The following is a 14,211-nucleotide window of genomic DNA, read 5'->3' as shown; positions in this document are numbered from 1 at the left end:
CACTGAGCAGGGCACTTGATGGGATGAGCACTGGGTGTTATACTATATGTTGGCAAATTACATTTAAATTTAAAAATCTGAAATAAAAATAAGAGGAGAGGGTTACAGATGAATGGTTTAGGTAACTCAGATGAGCTGTCATTGAGGCAAACAAACCTTCTAGAGACCAGAGTGGAAAGCAGCGCTTTGATAGGAAGAAGTGTCATAGATTCTGCAAGAAAGGAAACATGTGAGTCTGAAATACTTTTTGGAATGAATTAAAAAGAAGGTTATAAGGAACCTATATCTCATTCTTAGAAATAAATTGTGCTCAGTTGCAGTCAGTAGCTGCAATGCAACCTTCTAATTGAAGCTCTGGTTTCAAATAACTCATGGGCTTTGAAAGAATAGAATGACCTTTATGGTCCTTAAATGAGTTATTGTTTGGTATACTGGAAATATCAGAGTCTTAGAAGATAGATATCACTTGTTCAGTCTAAGACTGGACATTAAATGTCACCTCATTTAAATTCTCTGCATTTCAGTTTTGTCATCTGCAAAGGAAAAGCAATATCTTCCAAGGTAGGTGAGGAGTGGTAACAATGCAGATAAACCACAGGCATGATGTGATGCACACACAAGGATGAAGGCAAGAATGGATGTGGTGATTGTTATTTAAATAATACATAGGACTCAGATGTTCAGTCACTTGTAGATCTGGACTCTCTTATCCAATATATTTCATGAGGATATATTTGTTTTATGATGTGGAAAGAGGACAGATCTATACGTTATGTAAGATAAATACTCAACAAAAATAAAAAACCATGAACCTACATTAATCTGAGAAATACTAAAGGTGAGATATGTGGGGGGAAAAAGAAATTTATTTGACCAGGAATTTCTATATCTATATCTATCTATCTCTCTATACCTATATCATCTATGTTATATACTATAAATAATTAGCAGGATTCCAGAGAAAGCTAGCATAAAAAGAACTCATGGAAGACTATCATTTATTTAGGTCATTTTTCAAAAGAAAAATATTTAGGCCGTTTTTCTATTCTTCAGACAAGTCTGGAAGCTCCATGAAAGATTCAGGTTTCTATTTTCTTAAAATGGCCAAGAACATATAGATTAGTGGCCAGACTTTCAGTATATTCTAACTTTTCAACAATTTTTAATTAACAACTATTTAAATGTTTAATGTCTATAGACTCAGTTTAGGGATGAACTGTTAAAACAGTTTTTGCAGCAGGATCCTTCATAGATAATGGTTCCATCGGACATCAGAAATATGAAGGAGACAATTTCAGGAATTTTTTAAGAAAGACGCTGATGCAGGACTCCTGGGTGGCGCAGTCGGTTAAGTGTCTGACTCTTGGTTTCATCTCAGATCATGATCTCAGGATCCTGAGGTTGAGCCTATCTCAAGCCCCTCAATAGGCTCAGCACTTAGTGTGGAGTCTGCTTAAGAATCTACTTCTGCCTTTGCTTCTGCCCCTCCTCCACACTGTGTGTGCATGTGTTCTCTCTCTCTCCCCACCCTCTCTCAACTAAACAAATCTTTTTCATTTTATTTTTTTTTAAGATTTTATTTATTTATACATGAGACACACACACACACACACACACACACACACACACACACACACACAGAGGCAAAGACACAGGCAGAGAGAGAAGCAGGCCCCATGTAGGGAGCCTGATGTGGGACTTGGTCCTGGGACTCTAGGATCATGCCCTGGGCCAAAGGCAGGCGCTAAACCACTGAGCCACCCAGGGATCCCCAACAAATCTTTTTTAAAAAGACACTGATACACACACCATAAATTGCATTATTTCCTAGGACAAACACTATTATTGCGAAGAAAATTAATATATAATTACTTCCACTCTCACATTCAGGCTGCATTTGGCAGAAAAGAATGAGAATGGGAATTCAGTTTTGATTCTACATTTACTTGTTGAAGGGCAAGTGACTTAACTTCTGTCCCTCTGGAATTTTGTCTATTAAGTGGAGAAAGCAACACCTCATGGAGATGTGTGTGCATGTGTGTGCATGCACGTGCATGAATGTGCATGCTTTTTAAACACGCATTTTCCTTATTTAATGGAAATGCAAATATAGTGGTAAGACTGCAAAGTTAGAGCTTGTTGGCTCATTCAGCTAATAATTAGCATTACTTCTGTGCCAGGCCTTGTATGGGGAGTTGGAGTTTGAAGATAAGGGAAATGCAGCCCTGCCTTCAGGGAATACCTGTTTGAGGTTGAATTGTTGGCATTCAGGATACATAAAGATTCCTTTTCTATCATTAATTTGCATCCATGCCCTCAGGTTTCTGTTTTTAGTGAACACTGGAGTTCTTCCCTTGGTTTACTTTAGAGATGGCTTTGTGTCCTTTCGTCTTTCAGTTTCTTGTCTGCTTCTCCATCTAGGTCCAGGACATTCTTTGATGACTTAGCTTGGCTGTAAGACCTCTCGTGGTGGTGGCAATAATTTCATTTATGGTGGGCACAGCAGGCACATTTGTAAACATTTTACCTGTTTTGACCATTGACTTGTAGTAACAATTTATAAGGTAGTAATTACCGTTAATCCCTTTTTAAGATGAAACGCTCAAGGTTACACAGGTACTTAATGCTAGAGTTGGGATTCAAACTTCACTAGACTGACCTCAGAGTTCGCACTGGACCAGGGTTACCCAAGGTGAGGTCCTTGAATCAGTAGTTCAGTCATCCAGGAACCTGACAGAAATGTATTCGTAAACTCAATCCAACATAGTGAGCAAGCAGCATCGCTGGGAGTTGGTGTTCAGAAAAGGGATAGTTGGTAAGTGGGCCATACAATTTCCAGGCATGTCAAAACCCCAGGGTCATTGCTGTTAAACACCAGAGAGCCTTGCTCATCAGTAGCTGAGTCAGCTTTGAATCCAGGTCCCTGTGACTCTGTCCTCAATACCCCACAGGTGCTCTGCAAACAGAAAGATCATTTTTAATCAGGACTGCATGGACAAGTCCAGACCTCACAAATGGCAAGGTAAAAGGCTCTAACAGTGTTTCTCAAACTCAAGAGGTTTTGTGATTATTTGAGTTAACATGCTTACCCTGGTTAGCTTTATATCTTATAGATATATCTTTAGATAGTAGAAAAAATGTAATAGAATTGCATGCTTATAGTATTGTTACAGATTTTTAATATAGGTGATTATTACTTGCAATTAGGCTTAAGAAGAGGGGGGACCTAGCTTAAAAACATCTTCTCCACTATTCGGAAACTCTGTCCTAGGGGCTCTTCTTTATAGTTTGTCCTCTTTTGACAATAACTTCTAAAAAACTCATTGGCAGTTGCCCTCATGTGACGTTTAAATATATACTGCTTTAGATTTGTTTTTGTGTATGTAGCTTCTTCTACTGGATTGTAATTCTCTTGAGATCTCTTTAAGAGTTAGTATAGTACTTTCTAAATGCTTACAAAAGTGGATATGAATAATAAATAAGAAAATAAAATGATTAAAATGTGCCTTAGACATTAAAGTGATGCCGTTTTTTTAATACTCCTTGATCTGTTTCTGTGATGGTAGAATTAATGAATTAGGGCTGAAGGAAGCTGGCTGTAGACCATTCAGTGGTAGTAAAGTAGAAAGGTCCATGGTCAACTGAACTTTGTCTTTCAGAGCCTATTAAATATGACAAAGTCATTTTCAAATTCATTTATAAAACTCCTAAGAGGGTGACATTGCAGCACATCTACTTTCATTTCTAATATGAGGCATGTTTTCTCAACAGTGGTCTAATAACTCAAATTGTGATGTTAGCAATTTTTAGTCTCAGTGTGGTAGGAAACATTACCGTCAAGCCCCAAAGAGTCATGAAGTTCTTAGCTGAGTAGAAGATTCTCAGAGAATGCCTCTGACAATAGTTTATGCCTCTTGTTATTATTTAACTGAGGATTATTAAAATGTTTAGAGTTGATTACTTTTAGGATTTAGGTACCCCTACTGCAGCTAAGCTCTTGAATAGTGCTGATAGTACTGAAGAAATGCTTTGTATCATACGAATATTTGATATAAAAGTTGCTAAATATTTGGTTATTTGGTCTTAAACTTGCTAGATGTCAAAGTGGAAGAACTCATAGGAACAAGCCAGTCTAATTCTATTATATTTCACGTGAGGCGACCCAGGTTAAAGAGCTGGTGGACTAGCCCAATGTCTCAAAGTTACCTAAGACTAATCATTTACTAATCATATAATGAACAAATATTCATTGTTTTTTCAGGCACCTACTGTGTGCCTTAAAGGTAAGCTACAGACAGAACTGAGATGCATTTTCTTAAAAGGAGATAAGGATAGAGCTATGATTTAGATACCCCAAATTGTGAGTCACAAGCTTATTAAAGGTAAACTAATAATACTGTTAGGTTGCTGTTGTTGAAGACTTCTACTTTTGAACTTAAACCACACGCAACATTAAAACCACAAGTACGATTTTCACAAAAATGAAGACTGCTTCATTTAAAGAAATCTACTGTGTCCTTAAATGCATAAAGGATATCTTAGAAAGTAAGACCAGTGTTTTAAAAGCTATAGCATCAGGGTTACAGAGGTTGCTTAGGAACATGGGAGGACAGAACGTCATTCAGGTGTCATGGATGAGTGGTTAAGACATGTGGAGGAAGAGTGATGGATGGCGCAGTGCCCCAGCTCACTGCCTCACTGACAGAGCTGGAGAAACCTCCCCATTTCCACTTTGGCTAACAGTTTGTAAGTCTGGCACTCCTGCTCTTCCACCGGAGCCAGCAATAGAGATGCTGACATCAATTGATTTGATTTGATTTGATTTATAGGGAAGTGTGAGTATAAAACAAGAAAAAATAAATAAAGGACAATGCCTGAAAGCATGTCAACATTTAAGGGGTGGAAAGGAAAGAGACTCAGAGAAATATATTTTCTGGGGTGCTTGGGTGGCTCAGTCAGTTAAGTAGCTACCTTAGGCTCAGGTCATCTCAGGGCGCTGGGATAGAGTCAGTGTCAGGCTCCCTGTTGAGTGCGAAGTCTGCTTCCAGTCTCCTGCTCCTCCCCTACCATTCGTGTACTCTCTCTCTCTCAAATAAATGAAAATAGTTTTTTAGAAAAAAAAAGAAAGAAATATGTTTTCTGATTATCATTCTTATTATTCTCTGCCACTGTCACACCATGTTAACTAAAATATTCAAAGAATTATAATTTTTATGCATTTTGTAATTGTATATATTGGTTTTATTTATATAAATTAACCCAAACCATATATTTGATGAGCCTTTAATTTGTAGTAAAATTCTTCAGATTCTCAATAAATGCTTGTCAGTTAACTTTAACTTTTTCTCTGTAACATGAAGTTAAACACCAAGTTTTTGTAAGTTAGCCACAAGGGTAGAATTTTATTTTCTTGAAGGAATTGTAGTCTGCTAGAATGCCATAATGATTTTCAGAAGTCACTATATTTAAGGCTCCTTTAATTGACATTTTGTCAACAAAATACACATATTTATAATTTACCCAACTATAAATTCCTTGAAGATGTTCAGAGGTGATACACAATCATCCCAATTAACTAGTGAAGTTTGGCGCTGATATTTTGGTTCTCTGAGGACAGTTAGTCTGCATTGTTCAACCCATGCACTTAGAGGTGTAACAACAATTTCAAATTTCCTTCAAGGATGGATTCAGGCTTTCATCGCTGCAGAATGGTGTGAAAAGTCACCTAATATACAAAGGTCACTAGCGTCTAAGATGAACCATGAAAATCACTTTGTAACTCTGACTTCTGGCAACTCAAGATAGGCCAAATGGTTTTTAAGCAGGAGATTAGAAAGTGGGAGGTTTTTAAGTCATTTTTCTTTATTCTACTACTTGGACATTTCATTTCCAGAAGGGGAAAAATATACATGTTTAGTTGAGGGAATTTGCTTTTGAATTGATCTAGTCTCTAACACAGAGTGTGACCTAGCAACATTCAAACTCTATCGCTATATCTAAGCTCTCCATATATTGATTTACTTACTCATACAATGAGAATGAATACTAGTGTCTGCTATTAGGAACTCCTGCAAAGACTAGATTCCACAGTAACACTGATATTTTATTACAGAGCTGGACACGTGATAAGAATATGGCAAATGGTCATATTTCTATTGCACTTGTTTTATTTTCTTTATTTTTACTGTCTTTATCAGGAAATTTTATCAATTAGCCATAACTATGGTTGGCAATGGTCAGGAGAGTAAGGGATGTGTGGAGTTTTTGAACTTATTATGAGAACTACAAAAATAAAGTATTCAATCTAAGCAGTGATGGATTTCAGCTTGCCAGCCTTTTTCTATTTTTAGACTTTGCAAAAAATGCTGTGGTCAGATCCTTTATCCCACAGCGGCACAGAGCACAATTTTCAGGCCAGACAGATATGGGTTTGGCCTAGCTTTACTTGTGTGATAGTGTGTTTTCTAAAAATTGAGGAAATCTGAATAGACAGGAGTATTATGTAAGTATGACCATTGAGGTTATGATGTTGGACGATTATTTTGAAGATGATCCCATTGGAAGAAACTGCGTAAAGAACACATAGGATCTTTCTGTATTATTTCTTAGAACTACATGAGAAACTGGAATCATCTCAATAAGATTTAAATAAGAAATGTATAAAACACTCTTTTTGGTCTTGAACACAGCAGAAGAGACACTGTGTGATGAGGGTTCATAAAGCAGTACAGACTCTACCTTACTCTCCCTCAACTTTGTTTCCCTTGAAGCCAGTCACTGTGATGTGAGAAATCTCAAATGGCCCACATCGAGATGAATCAAGGCCTCTAACCAATAGCCAGCATTGACTGCCAGACATACAAATGAGCACTCAGATGATTTCATCTGAGCTTCCAGACACTGTGGGCCACAGAAAAACCACCCCCACTATGCCTTGGGCTAATCTTGGCCCACAGAATGTGAATCTGTAAGCATAATAAAGGCTTTGCTATGATTTGGGGTAAGATGTTACATAGCCATAGTAGGTCTAATGACTAGACAATCTGAGTTTACTTGGTAAATGTATTGACTTCACACCTCAGTATTCTTATAGGAAACATTATAGGAACAATGTTAAGTTCATATTGTTAGCATGAGGATGAATAAGATGATATACATAGAATTTGGTGGCTGACACATAGAAATCCTGAAGAAACTTGGTACTCTATTTATATGATTGTCATTGATGTTAACAAGTATAAGATGTCCACCCCCTACTGAACACAACTGTAGGCAGTTGTAAGTATTCATAAGTGGTTTGTAAATATTGATTTGTTTCACTTGTACAACAACACTCTGAGATAGGTAATTGTATTAGTGTGGCCATTTAATTTAGGTAGCTGAATTTTGGAGACTTGGGGTTCCTTAAGCTAGAAATTTCCATTAATCTCTTTAAAGTGGATGTTTTATCATTTCCTGACTATATATGGCAAAATTCTATCTTCATACTCTCAAGAGTATCACATGAGACAATCCTTGATGAGTTCCATTTTGAAAGACTAATCAGTCCAGGTTTTCTGGAGTGTTTTAGGACTGAATTTATCTTTGCAAGAGTTTGGTAAAATGGGAACTATAGAATTTTGGCTCTACCAAAATCACTTACGGTATACAGATGAGCTTCTCAAGCAGCCATGCATAAACACCCAAGCGGTGTGTGAAGGAGGCATCATCAATTAAATTAAGCAGGAATCTTTGCAGTCCTAATACGTGCCATCTCCTGTGCCAATCAGGCACTAGGGAAGAAGCAGAGCGACGTGGGCAAGAAATATCTTTGAAGCTCAGCTGTCTCGGTGTGAAGCACAGCTCTGCCACTTTCTAGTTGTGTGACCTGTTTGTTTTTTTCACCTGCGTCAAAGATTCTGTTCTTTGCCTGAATGACATTTTAGTATGTAAACTCTAATTGTTAATTAATTTAAGACCGAGTAACATTCCTTCAATGAGTTCACTATCAAGCAAGAAGGGCAAGCTTTATCCAGCATCACAGACATGGAAATAAACCATCCTATCTCAGTTTAAGGAAGGACTTGTTGCCCAGCTGTATGCAGTGTAAATGGCAGGCCAACTCCCACTGTTACCTGATCCAGGGTACCTGCCTCTGCCACAGTCATTCCCTTCCTAAGGCAGCAGCATCCAGTGACAGATCAAAATGGGGTTTGAAGGTCCTACATCAAAAAAAAAAAAAAAAAAAAAAGCAAGGTAACAAGCAATAGAGCTCTTTACTCTCCACAGAGTTGGCATCAGAGTTTGCTCAATTCTGCTTTCACCTCATTTCTTCCATGGAGGTTGAGTCCTAATAACCACCTTGCACCCTGACTCCTCAGCATATGTTTCTAGAGAACCCATCTTGTAATATCCGGCCTGTGGTCCAATAAGGAAATTTACTCCAAGGAAAAGTGGAGGGGAATTGATTTATTGAGTCTCTCGTATGTCACTGGTCTAGTGTTTCACAAAACATTACAATCAATGCCTATCTCTCTCTGATGAAATAACATTTTTCTTCTCTCCATTCTTGTGAGGCTTAGAAGGTCTAGAATTTTTACATTCTGAGTCACAAAGCTGATTAGCTGTAGGGGTAAAGACAAACTCAAAGTAGCTAGCTCCAAAGCTTGTGTTTGCTGCTTTGCGGTTATGAGTTTTGTTTTAAAATTATAATAAATCCATCCAATTAGCACCTGGTCACTCATCATTTCTGTAGTTATGTTGGCACATTGGGTTCTTTTTCGGCCAATCTCACCTAACTTCACCTCTAATTTCAACTCTCTCAGTCTCAGTCCCTTCTCTTTCTCAAATATTCTCTGATTTGATGTTTCCAAACACAGTCAAGGAATCTGCCCATAGATGCCTGGTCAATAGGCTACCCAAATGCGGTATTTTGAACAGGAATCACTGTCTTGCTCTTCACTTTTACTGACTTCTTTCATGTTCCTGGAGCCCATTCGTAGCGCTGACAGCCACAGAGGCTTGAAAAGCCCTTCTCTTGGGAACACAATGGGTCTGTGCTGCTAAACTACAGTCCTGCCAACATCCTAATGCCATCTTCAATGCATTACCACTGGCCCTACTCCTTCAGTTTCTCACCGGGTCTTACCGCGGCTCATGTGATCACCTCTGCACACCTCTTTTTGATCCATCCCACACATCATTTTTTCCCCTTTAAATCAGGATGTGTATTTTGAAGCCCAGCTTCTGCTCTATTGTCAAGTGTTCTCATGATATCAGGTAGAATCCAGATTCTTCGGACTCCCCTGGGATCACCCCCTGCAGGATAAAGATCAAATAACAGGTAGGAAACCACACCCCGCCCATCAGCGCTGGCGGAGGTCATCTCGAACAGGCTTTGTAAACAGGAAAATCTTAAATGAATCAAAGATTTCACTTAAAACGATTCAGATTTCTGGCTTCATTTTTTGAAGTATTGAAAAATAGAGGGGATCCCTGGGTGGCTCGGCTGTTTAGCGCTGCCTTCGGCCCAGGGCGTCAGCCTGGGGGCCCAGGATCGAGTCCCGCGTCGGGCCCACTGCGTGGAGCCTGCTTCTCCCTCTGCCTGTGTCTCTGCCTCTCTCTCTCTCTCTCTCTCTCACGAATAAATAAATATTATAAAAGAAAAAAAAGAAAGAAAAATGGAGTAATGCCTAGCCCAGAGTTCCCATGGCCTGATCCAGCGGTCGCTGAGGTGCCCCTCCATTCAGAAAGCCTGTTACTCTCCAGTTCAAACGTCTGGTCAGCCACCCAGGCCATGCACCGACGCGTAGGCATGGCCACCTTCTCCCCTTCCCTTACTCCATTTGCCCTGGACGATAGGACGATAATACATTTAAACACCACTTGTTTAAATGTATTATCTGATATTTGAGTGCTGTCACTGTCTGGCCCAAACCTGCTCTTCATTAAGTTATTTTAAAGTGATGAAATATAGTGTACATACATGCTAATGAAGACACACAGACAAGAACAAAATGACCAATTAACATTTCTATGCTTGCCACTTTCAAGAACAAGAATTTTGTATAAATTTCTGAGGTCCCTTGTGCACCTGTAACTTTCAAATTTCCCTGCTTGCTCCCTAACATCATCTTAGACTCCAAGCACCATCTTAGACTAACACCATCTTAGACTCTGTGTCAATTATGCCCCAGCTACTAGTTAGGTGTAACTATTTTGAATGGAATTATATTGTGTATATATTATTCTGTAACCAGATTTTTTTCATTCACTCAGCATTATGTTCCTGTGATTTATCTGTATTGACATGTATAGTTCAGCCAATTCTGACTGATGCATAGTACTATATACAAACCATAAATTAGTTCTTTGTTCTACTTTTAATGGCACTTTGGACACCCTCTAACTTTTCAAAAAATCATGAACCATGAACATATCTAAACATGTCTTTCTATGTATGAATGCAAGACTTTCTCTAAAGATACAAAGTAGTGAAATGTGCCTATATAGGACATTACATTATGGGGCACATGCGCTTTACAAAGTCAGACCAAACTATGTGTAACATCAAGTTTATTTAATTTTTTTCCAAAGATTTTATTTATTTTTTCATGAGAGACACAGAGACAGAGGCAGAGGCAGAGGGAGAAGCAGGCTCCCTGCAGGGAGCCCAATGCAGAACTGGATCCCAGGACCCCGTAATCACACCCTGAGCGGAAGGCACTCAGCCACGTAGCCATCCAGGCATCCCTTGAGTCTGATTTTAATCTATGGATGTCCTTTATGCTTGGATCTGTTCAAATTTTCTGCCAAAAAAGTCTAGTGTCTGTTGGTAAAGAAATCCATTGTCTAGCCACTTCAACCTCCCATGTCTAAGTTTGGGAGTCTCAGACTTATTTTCCTTCACCAACTATTATTTCAAGGATAAATAGCTCCATAATTTGTGTCTTGAAAATCTAGTTCCACAGCAAAATAATTCCCTGCTGCTTGCTTATTCAGGCCAATTTTCTATAACACTCTCCCAGCCTCTCTGACTGGATACAGCCATTCCCTTCTGGTCCTAGTACTGCTGCTCTGACTTTCTGACACCTATGATCCAGTTAGTTCTGGCTCTGGTAAATCCCAACTGGATCATCTTCATTTGTTTGGGTTTTAGATGGTCCATGGAGAAAAATCCTAACTTAGTAAGTCCTGCTATTTCTGATGAGTTTGTTGTATCTGAGTTGGGTTGTTGTGGCACAAGAACTTTTCCTCAGTCTCTAATCACTCATTCACCATAATTACATGCTGTTTAAGACTTTTACATATATGTCTACGAGTAATCTTGTATTATAATTTGATACTCCTCATGCTGTCCTTTCCTGATTTAGATATCAAGGTTATACTAGTTTACAAAATGAGTTGGGGATTTTCTTATGAGTATGTGAAACTGAAATTATCTTTTTCTTGAATATTTAACAAAGATTATCTACCCATGACTGTATACTATTGATCATATCTTTAGTGTCCATATGATGTTTTAGTTTTAAGATTTCAAATGTATTAGCATAAACAACTGAATGCAGAATAAATATGTAATTAGCATCTTCTTTGTATCTGACATTATTCTAGGTTCTTGGGCTAACTCAGTGATCATAATCATCTAAGATTCTGTTATTCATGACACACACACATCCCAGTGGTCACAAATACAGTAACCATTCCCTCAATTTACCTCCAGTAAACAAGAAGACACACATGCAATTCTTGGTCTAAATGTTGCTTTTTGGTTTTATAATTTCCCATTTCTTATTAGTAAAGTTTTGCAACCCTTTTGGTTCTTGTGGATCTCATGACTTCTGAACCTTTGTCTAACTGTTTGACTATCTGTCGTTCATCTTTTTCCTTCAGTTCCTGTAAGTATACTGAATGTTGACATCTCATGGCGTTTTGGTAGCTTTTCTGAAATAGAATATTTTCTAACCACAAGTATTTATTTTTATTCTTTTGTTATCTTGTTATCCACTTTGATAATATCTGCCTGAATATGAGTATTTTTACTGTTAGTAAAATCAGTCATTTAGTAATATCAGTTGGTTCAATCAATTTACATTTATGAGAATAACTGATCATAATAATTGTGGATTTCTTAAAGTATAAACATAATGATATAAAGCCTCTTTTATAGTCACTTATCATTTGCTGTTTATTCACTATTTTAATACATATTGTTGTAGGGAAAAAAAGTGTTTAGACCACTCTTAGAACTAGGTTCGAATCTTAGCCTTTCCACTCACAAGAATGCTGCATTTCATGTTCTTCATCTGTAATATGTGAGACATAGTCATGAGATTGCTATAATTAGGATCCTGGCCTTCTATTTTTTTAAAGGTTTTTTTAAAGATTTTATTTATTTATTCATGAGAGACAGAGAAAGAGAGAGAGAGAGGAGCAGAGGGAGAAGCAGGCTCCATTCAGGGAGCCTGACGTGGGACTTGATCCCGAGTCTCCAGGATCAGGCCCTGGGCTGAAGGCTGAGTTAAACTGCTGAGCCACCCAGGCTGCCCAATCCTGGCCTTCTAAACTGCACTATTGTCTATGTAATAAATGCAAAAGGAGTGCCCCAAAAATATCTGTTATTATTCCAACCAATCTGCAGACTCCTTTGCTTTCACTGTTCCCAGCCTCTCTGGTTTCAATTCTCACTGGTTCTTGGAGACCCCTATGCCCTACAGTGGGCCACTAGAGAAAAGGGATACCAGTGACATTGGGAGCTGCTTTTCAGAGCATGGCAGAGAATAAAGGAAGGCTCAGAGGCTAAATAAACTTGTTCCATTTAGAAACACAATTATAAACTGTAACTTCAGTATGTAAAAATCTTGTGCCCCTGATTTTCAAGGCAAACTAACCAACCAAACAGCTCTCAAAAAGTTTATGAAAAAAGAAAATAAATTATTTATATTTAATATCTCAATATTGGCTTGATTTGCAAAAGTTAAAATACATCTGAAAACAAATTTTGTAATTTCTTTTTAATACCAAGTGCTTGAAAATTAAGTAAATCCATTTGTTTCTACCAAAATGAAGTAACCATGAACTTATGTGAATCTAGACTCCAAATTAGATCTAAACTAGAGATAAATAAGCATAGGCAGATGACCCAGGAAATGTTCTGATATTACAGCAGTCACTGGATTTATAGCTCTCTCTTCCAGGATGATTTCAACTCAAGATCCACAAAGACCTTATTAAGGTCTTAAAAACTTTTATTAAAACACATTATATACAGACTGAGAAATACTGAGTTAAACTTCTTTTCTTATAATAGTTTCCTGTACATCTTCCATATGTTTTCAAAAGAGTTTAGACTCAGACAAGTGTAAATTTCTTTAGCTCAGGTTCACTAGAGGAGTTCCTGTTCCTTCTCTGAGTACTTAGATAATGGAGTAAATTAGTCAAGAAATATGATTCCCAATGGAACAAATACTTAAAAAATCAGGCCAAACAAATGCCTGTCAAAAGAAAAAAGTATACGAGGGTTTTCAATAGAAAATACATAATATTGGGGATGCCTGAGTGGCTCAGCAGTTGAGCGTCTGCCTTCTGCTTAGGATGTGATCTCGGAGTCCCGGGATTGAGTCCCACATTGGGCTCCTGCACGGAGCCTGCTTCTCCCTCTGCCTATGTTTCTGCCTCTCTCTGTGTCTCTCATGAATAAATAAATAAAACCTTTAAAAATATCAAAAAATGAAAATATATAATATTGGACTAATTCTTTCATTTACAAATAAGAGCCTATTGACTCCATGTTATTTGCAGAAGCACATTATCCTCTTTCAATGCCTGGTATAAATCCTACTGGTGCAGCTCATATTTATGACATGTTTGACTCAGTTTCAGCATGAATCTCTGACCTTGGCAGGAAAACTAATTGGTGGATATAACACTAAACAGTAGTGGTAGAACTCAGATATTAAGAACTGATATGTATCAACAATTGTAACTGTCATTTTATAAAAGTTCACTTGTCCTCACAATCAATACAGTGTATTGAAACTTTTATAATTGAAGAAAACTCAAGTTTACATAAGTTAATTAATTTATGTAACATCAAACAGCCAGTCAAGGGTAGAGTTCAAAGTTACTTCCAGCCTTATATGATTTCAAAGTCCATATTGTTTGGGCCTATTATAAATACTCACTTCGGTCTCTGTACCATTTTGTTCTGATTAAAGACCAAATTTTAGAATT

This window comes from Canis lupus, chromosome 20 (genome assembly GCF_048164855.1).
Source record: "Canis lupus baileyi chromosome 20, mCanLup2.hap1, whole genome shotgun sequence".
Classification (NCBI taxonomy): Eukaryota; Metazoa; Chordata; class Mammalia; order Carnivora; family Canidae; genus Canis; species Canis lupus.
Note: the sequence above shows the minus strand (reverse complement) of the source record.